The sequence below is a fragment of the Orycteropus afer genome, unplaced genomic scaffold (genome assembly GCF_000298275.1).
Source record: "Orycteropus afer afer isolate SDZICR_OR568_19922 unplaced genomic scaffold, OryAfe1.0 scaffold01234, whole genome shotgun sequence".
Taxonomy (NCBI): Eukaryota; Metazoa; Chordata; class Mammalia; order Tubulidentata; family Orycteropodidae; genus Orycteropus; species Orycteropus afer.
The window spans coordinates 58,043-66,356 of NW_006922821.1; the positions used below are offsets into that span (position 1 = coordinate 58,043).

Genomic DNA, 8,314 nt, shown 5'->3' on the forward strand with positions numbered 1-8,314 from the left:
GAGCGAGGGCACAAACAGATACATGCACACCCATGTTCATCACAGCACTATGTACAATAGCAAAGAGATGGAAACAACCTAAGTGCCCATCAATATAGCGATTCCTTAAAAAGTTAGAATCAGAAATACCATTTGATCCAGAAATACCATTAGTAGGTACATATTCTAAAGAAGTGAGAGCGAGGGCACAAACAGATACATGCACACCCATGTTCATCACAGCACTATGTACAATAGCAAAGAGATGGAAACAACCTAAGTGCCCATCAATAGAAGAATGGAAAACCAAACTATGGTAGATACACACAATGGAATACTATGCAACCCTAAAGAATTATGTAGAATCTGAGAAACACCGCATAACATGGATGAACTTGGAGGACATTATGCTGAGTGAAATAAGTCAATTACAGAAGGAAAATTATTGCATTCACCATTGTAAAAAGTCAAAGAAAGCTTTTTAAAAAAATTGATAATGGTGTCCAAAATGATAAGATAGACCAGGGTTTTTTCAAAGAGATTAACAAGTTGTACCAATTCAATCATTCAGTAAATATTGATGGTGGGCCTACTGTGAACCAGACACTGTAGTTGAATGATGCAGAGACAGGTGTAGGGAACTGGCTGAGAGCAGATGCTCATCTCTCCTAATTATGGTCCAGCTTCTAGAAACCTCCTCAGCATTTACTCACACAAAACCCACCATCCATAAAACTGAAGCTGCCCTTCTGTAGTCCCTGGAATCCACGCCTTCCTGCATTGTGAAAGGGTACAACTGGATCTGATATTGTAATAGCCTTTTCTCTTAAGAATATTTTTTCATACAAAAGTCATCCATGCCTACAATCTTGTTTTAAGAAATTCAAACCCAGAATAAAAGGAGAAAGCCTCCTTTCACTGCAGCCCCCCAATCTCCCTCCCCTCTCCAGAGACAGCCATGTTAGGAGCTTGGTCTGCATCCTGCCAACCTGTTCTCCACATTTCTGTGAACAAAGACTACGTGCTGTGAACGTGTCCCTTGTGTCAGCCATGTTGAGTTCCATCTTCTTACCACACATCCCACTGTTCCCTCTGAATTCCCTCCCTGGCCCCAGCTTACCCCAGTGCCGTTAGGTGCCATCGAGTTGGCTGCTACTCATAGAGACCCCGTGTACAAGAGCATGAAGCACTGCCCGGTCCTGGCCAGCCTGACAATCCTCGCTATACCTGAGCCCCACGATGCAGCCACTGCCTCACTCAGAGTACATTTCCTAGCAGATCTCAGGCCTGTTCTGAGTCCACATATACCAACCAGTCTTTACGCTCCCCCCTCTGAAATTACCTTCTTTTGTCCGACAGAAAGGAACCCTGACGGTATAGCGATTAAATTGCTAGGTGGCTAGCGGAAAGGGCTCTGTTTTTTAACCCATCAGCTGTTCTGCCGTGGAAAGATGTGGCAGTCTTCTTCTGTAAAGATTACAGCCTTGGAAACCCCATGGGGAAGTTCTACTCTGTCCTATAGGCTCGCTGGGAGTTGGATTGGACTTGATGACAATGGGTTTGTCTGAAAAAAAGAAAAGGAATTGGAAAGATGTTCTCCCTTGGGACACTTCACTCTGGCTGTTCAAGGGGCCTAACAGGAGAACAGTGTTTGATGGGAGAGCACCCTCTGCTGGCCTCCCAGGGCACCTGAACCCACAGTGGGTGAAACAAAAAAACCAACCCCAGGGCTCTCTAGTGAATCTCCACTCATAGTAACCACCGTTGGGTTTCCAGGCTGTAAACCTTTATGGAAGTAGATTGCCTCATCTTCCTCCTGCAGAGAGGCTGGTGCGTTTGAACTGCTGATCTTCTGATTAGCATCCAAACGCCTTACCTGCTATGCCACCAGAACCTCAATCCTTTGAGCAGTTTCAGGAGGGGCATTGTAGGCAACCAAGATACTAAGGAAGGGAACTTCAGAAATCCTGTAAGCCAAGGCAGAAAGACAGAGGAGGGCAGATCATCCAGTTGCCACTTGGTGTTGTGCTTTTGAGTCAACTCCGACTCCTACTGAGCCCGTAGGACAGTAGAACCGTCCAGTCCTGTCGGCTTTTCTTGGTTGCAACCGTCACAGCAGTTGAGTGCTGGGTTTGTCCTCTGCAGAGCTGCTGGCTGGGTTCAAACTACCAACCTTTCGGTTAGCAGCTGAGTGTTTAACCATTACAGCACTGGGCTTCTTCATTTCTACTTAAAAGCATTTACAGCTAGTTGAAGCCCCGAGCACGTGCGTCCTCCTCCAAGCATAGAGTGGGATAGCATGAAGAGCACGAACTCAGCCTCGCTTCCACGCCCAGCGTCCCAGGGCCGCAGCTGCCTCATCTGCCAACGGAGCTAACGATAACCACCGGTAATAGTGGTGACTGAAGGAGTGAGCACTTTGTAAACTAGAAAGAGATGTCTTTCTATTAATTACGAAACAGTTGTTTGGGAAATCCCAGGTCTGTCCCTAGAATGATCCTTCCAACATGGCCAGTGGGAGTGAACTGACTGGGAGTACGTGATCGTGATATTTTGACGTTGGTAACAAGAGGCAAGCTCCGTGGCCACCACAAGAGACGTTAAAAGGGAAGGCAGCTGCTGAGAGGTGGGACCATCTGCCTCTACCACTTCATATTTCAGAGCAAAAGATGCCCCCGACATTGCCCAATGTCAAATAAACCAAATAAGAAAAGAAAATAAGAATGGCCAGCCCACGTGGCTATGCAAGGAGACTGCTAAGGAGCTTTATTATCATGAAAAAGCACGTACTTGTACCCTCCTCCTCTCCCTCTTCTCCCTGCTCAGAACCCCAGGATGGCTCCCCGCAGCCCTAGAACAGCACCTTCACTGACGGTTTACAAGGCTTTATCTGACCCAATCCCCACCTCATCTCCCGCCACTTTCCACCCTGCTCCCTCTGCTCAGCCACACAGGCCTCCTCACTGTTCCTCACTCGTGCCAGGCCTGCTGCTACCTCAGGGCCTTTGCACTTGCTGTTCTCTTCACGTGTGCTCTCTTCCCCAAGATGTCCACCTGGCTAGCTCCCTTCCTTCTGGTTTGCTTGAATGTCACCACCTCAGAGATGTTGTGGTTTTTTTTTTTTTTTTAATTGTGATTTGGGTGAAAGTTTACAGAGCAAATTCATTGTCCATACAGCAGTTCACGTACACATTGTCTCATGACATTGACTGCAATTTCCCATAATGCAACAGCTCCCCTCCCACTTCCTCCCTATAGTGACCTCCTCCCTGTGTCCATCCCTCCATGCACTCCTGTCCCCTGAGCTGTCTCCCTGTGCATAAGCAGCCCTTCTTTCTCCCATGATTGTTCTCTCCCAAGGAGTGTATCTACCTAATGTCAATGTTCAACTCATATGGCTGTCTTGTTTGGCTGGAAGCCACAAGAGTGGGTTCAATTCCAGACCTGAAGGGCAACTAGGGGCCATAGTGTCAGGGATTCCACCAGGCTCTATCAGACCAGCACACCTGGTCCTTCCCCCCCCTTTTTTTATGATTTTGAGTTTTGTTGCACATTGTTCTCCCTCTCTATCCAGGATCTGCTATAGAAATCCCCCTCCAAGTGATTGACAGTGGTAGCCGGGCACTATCTAGTTCTTCTGGGCTGAGGATCGCACGGTGTACCAGTCACTTGGACTAATTGTTTCCATGCATCTTTGGTTTTCTTCACTCTTCTTTGCTCTGGATGAGGAAAGACCCATTGTTGCATCTAGATGGCTGTTTGCAAGCTTTTAAGATCCCAGTTGCTACTCACCAAAGGAGTATGTGGAACAGTTTTTGTGTCGTATGTTATGCCAATTGAGCTTGATGTCCCCTGCGACCATGGTCCCGAGCCCACAGGTCTATTCAATATTCTTCATCAGTACCACAACTCTTCTTTGGTCTTCCTTCTTTCTTCTACCACTTTACCTGCCTTATCTTCTTACTAGTCCTCATCACTTCCGGGGCTTTCTGTCTATCTGTGGACTTGATTTAGCCCCTTCACTGGAATGTAACTCCAAAGGAAGGTTGGGCAATCTACTTCCATAGTGATACCACCTCGGAAACCCAAGGAGGGGTCGCTATGAGTCAAGTCTGACTTGATGGCACATAACAACAACAACAACAACTGGAATGTAAGCCTCCTTTTTGTCTGACTCCTTCACTGGAATGTAAACCCATGAGGCCTGGGTCTTTATTTTGCTGACTACAGAGCCTAGAACAAAAGAGCTGCTCACTAAGTAGTTGCTGAATGAATGAATGGATGAACGCAAAAGACAGAAGGAGCGAACAGACACAATGATGGATAAAATCAATGGTGTGGGAAATAAAAAATCAGTGGTGTGGATCCCAAAGACCAGTTTCAGGGAGGCAAGGACTCAACAAATGCTGAAGATGGAGCAGCAAACGGCCTCCTGCAGGCCTTGAAGGAAGAAAGGGGAGGAGAGAGCAACTTCTTGGAAAAAAATGACAAATTGCGTTTTGTTGACATTTTTCCTTCTAGGATCCATCTTCAAACTAAAACAAGGGAGATAGGCGGAGAGCTGGTGGGAAATCCAGGAAAGGGGGAGAGGCCAGTGGGTCCCCGGGGCCTCAGGAGGAGGTCGAGCTAAGGACAGAACCACAAGGAAGCAGCAACGCATGGCACGAGTCTGATGCGCACAGCGGAGGCACAGCGGAGAACTGCTACAAGAGCTGTCTCCCCGGGAAAAGGCAGACAGACCAGGAAACAGGCACATCTCAGGGGCATCTGTGCAGGTAGACGACACCAAAATCAGGTGCTACACACACACACACACACACACAGAGTGCCATGGCACCATGCTGTGGGCAGGGATAGTTCACCCCAAGCCCCCACATGATGGTGCCCAATTCCAGAGCACCTGAATCTTTTTTGGCTCATGGATCCTTTAAACAAATCAGATGAATGTATGGACCTTCCCTCCCAAAGAAAATTGCCCCGTTGCACATATCCACAAAATTTGCATGTTGTTTAGGAGGTTTAAGGATGGTGGGACAGTGGATAAGCGCTTGCCTGTTAGCCCAAAGGTCAGCTGTTTAAACCCACCAGCTGCTCTGTGGGAGAAAGATGTGGCAGTCTGCTTCCGTCAAGTTACAGCCTTGGAAACCCTATAAGGCAGTTTTACTTTTGTCTTCTAGGGGTCCTGAGAGTTGGAATTGACTCAACGGCAAAGGATTTTGGTTGGTGGGTTACAGACCCCAGAGTCTAAGTGCTCCAGGTTAGGAAGTCTTGCTCTAAAGGTATACCCCTAAATTGCAACACTGGGATTAACAAACTCCCAAACCCTATAGTTTTGGTGCAGCCAGATTCTGAATTTATTCATTTCACAAATATTTACTGAATACTCCCCATATTTCAGTTGCTGTGATCCTGGAAGCTATGCCACTGGTATTTCACATACCAGCCTCATCACCCACAGGGTACTGTGAAAGGAGCCCGGGGGGGTCGGGGACCCACTGTGGGGGCTGGGCTTGAAGCGGTAACTGGAGCGACCCCAGTGAGAGCTGGCACCCTGGGGGAGGGGCACGGCCTTGGTAGGGGACCAGCCCGGCCGCAGGGTGAAGGGCGCGGGGAAATAAGTGCTCCGTCCCTCGCGCCCTCGGGCCCTGGGGCTGCTCCTCCCCTGAACCCAGCAGAGGGGACCCAGCGGAGGTCAGAGGTGTCAAAGGCCTTCGGCTGGCCAGCGCCAGCGGCACTGCATTCCCCGAGATTGGTGCACGGTGGGAGGGTGGGCGTTGCAACATTGCCCCAGGGAGAAAGGCCCAGGACTGAGTGCAGACTCGACTGCGCTGAGGCCGGAAGGTGGAAGGACTGGTGTGAGCTGGTGGGAAGGGACCGCAGGGCTGGAGGTCGTCGGCAGGGGCAGCCACCACTGCGCAGCGCCACCGGGTTTCGCTCCGGAGGTCACCGTTAGGGGAGGCGGAGCCGTTCGTCTGGATTCGCTCAGGGCCGCCCTCTAGAGGGGATGGTCAGGGGCCTGCCTCTGCAGAAAGCCTCTGCATTGAGTCACACTGAGGGGACCATTACTTCGGTTAGCCATTCTCCAGGACACAGGAATGGGAGCATTTCCCAGGTCACAGGGCAGTGGCATCTCTAGGGGGGTGTGGGGGTGCAGACCGTTCCAGATGACACTGTCAGAGGGGGTGACACCCAAATGACTGTTTATCAAGTGCTTGTGCCGTGTTTCAGCAGACATTGATTACTGTTTATCAAAATGTCCTGGTGGTCGCTTATACCGACACAGACATCTTCCACAAGCCCAGCTGCCATGCATCAGTACGCCTACAAGGCTAAAGCACTACGCTAATCGACTTTGTAAAAAACTTTTTTCTTGTGATTTGAGTGAGAGTTTACAGAGCGAATCCGTTTTCCATTCCACAATTCCCACACACTTTACTTCATGCCACTGACTGCAGGCCCCTCAGCGCAACTTCACACCTCCTACTGCCTCCCTGGGCACATGCCGCCCTTTCGAGCTCAGATGGTTGACTGTGCAGAGGAGCACACGCCTCCCTAGAGAACTGTTTGTTCACCTGCTGGACCTGTCCATTGATGGAAAATTCAGCTACGGGGGTGAGTTCAGTCCCAGGTCTGGAGGTTAAGTGACTGTTCGAGCCTTCGAATAAGCTGCCATCAAGGAGCTCTGGTGGCATAGTGCCTAAGGCATTTGACTAGAACCAGAAGGTTGATGGTTCAAACCCTCCAGCAGCTCTGCAGAAGGAGGACAGGGCAATCTACTTCTGTAAAGATTGGGGTCACTATGAGTCGGAATCAACTCAACTCAATGGCAGTGAGTTGGGTTTGGCAATAAGCTGCAACCAGTGAATGACTTAAAATGGCTCTTCTAGCCATGTTGTTGTTGTGTGCTGTCGAGTCAGCCCCGACTCACAGCAACCCGTCCTTCCTCCCGAGGAGTGGCTGGTGGCTTTGAACCTCCAGCCTTCTGGTTAGCAGTCAAGTGCCTTAGGCACTAGGCCACCAGAGCTCCTTTCTTCTAGCATAGTCTTTGTAATTCCTACCAAATGACTGGGTGGGACCATGCAAACGTGAGGTGCTTGTGGCCCACCAAGGGGATGGGACAGATTGTTAGTAATGCAAATAAGGTGTATGGCACCCTTGTAGGTGTGGGATTATACAAATAAGGTATCTGGAACCCTAAGATGGGGATTGGTTCAGTTTTGCATTCCCCAGACCCACCCACTGTCACTGAGTTGATCCACTTTTATGGAGTAGAACTGTCCCACAGGGTTTCCAAAGCTCTCAATCTTTATGGAAGCAGATGGCCTTATCTTTCTCCTTCGGAAGGACTGGTAGGGTCAAACAGTCCAACTTTTCAGTTAGTAGCCAAGTGTTTTAACCACTACACCACCAGAGCTTCTTAAACTGGGGTTAGATGTTACTGTGTAGGTGGCAATGCTTTAACCATATGCATGTTGTAAGGCCCAAGGGCCTCTTCCATCCTTGTTAAGGAGAATGCTAACCTTCTCTCCTTTCATACAACACTAGGCTTAAAATGAACCATCCCAGAGGCTGGAAGTGAGGATCTGCTACCATCAGGAAAGAAGAGCCAGGAGTGGACTGCACCCTTTGGACCCAAGATCCCTGTGCTAAACCTCCTCAACCCAGGAGACAGAGAGAAAGCTGGAACACTCTGCTGAGACGGCAACAAGCAACAGAGAAATGGTGGCAGCAGAACCAGGAGACCAGCAGGAGACTTGGCAGAAGACAGCAAAGTGTGCTTCCAGACCCATGGACCGACAAAGCTGAGTGCCTTTGGGAGTAGGTTACTGGCAGAGTGGGGTACCCCCTAGGCACTTATCAGCAGAGCTAAAAGGACTTTGTAACACTTGCCAGAGCAGGGCAGAGGCCAAGGGACCAAAAGGTCAAGGGCCAGAGAGAGGCGTGTCTGTGGCACTGCTGAGAAGAAGCTGTCCTGGTCAAAGAACTGTATCCTGAGTCATTTCTGATCCTGAATTTTAACCTGTTACTCCCCTATCAAACCCCATAATCATGAGTATGGCCTGTGAGTTCTGTGTGGTCATTGCAATGAATTATTATTATTATTATTGTGATTTGGGTAAAAATTTACAGAGTAAATTCACTTTCCATACAGCAGTTCACATACACTTCGTCTCATGACATTGACCACAATTTACCCCAATGCAACAGCTCCCCTCCCACTTCCTCCTGATAGTCACCTCTTCCCTGTGTCCATCTCTCCATGCACTCCTGCCCCCTGAGCTGTCTCCCTGTGCATACACAGCCCTTCCTCTCCCATGATTGTTCTCTCCAAGGA

General features: G+C 49.2%; 1 non-coding gene across 1 annotated transcript; it reads right to left on the minus strand.

Moving 5' to 3' along the window:
- Positions 1-7,395: 7,395 nt before the first annotated feature.
- LOC122152043 lies at positions 7,396-7,521 on the minus strand. Its single transcript, XR_006164381.1, has one exon. It is a non-coding gene; the product is annotated as a U6atac minor spliceosomal RNA (small nuclear RNA).
- Between the last annotated feature and the right edge of the window lie 793 nt (positions 7,522-8,314).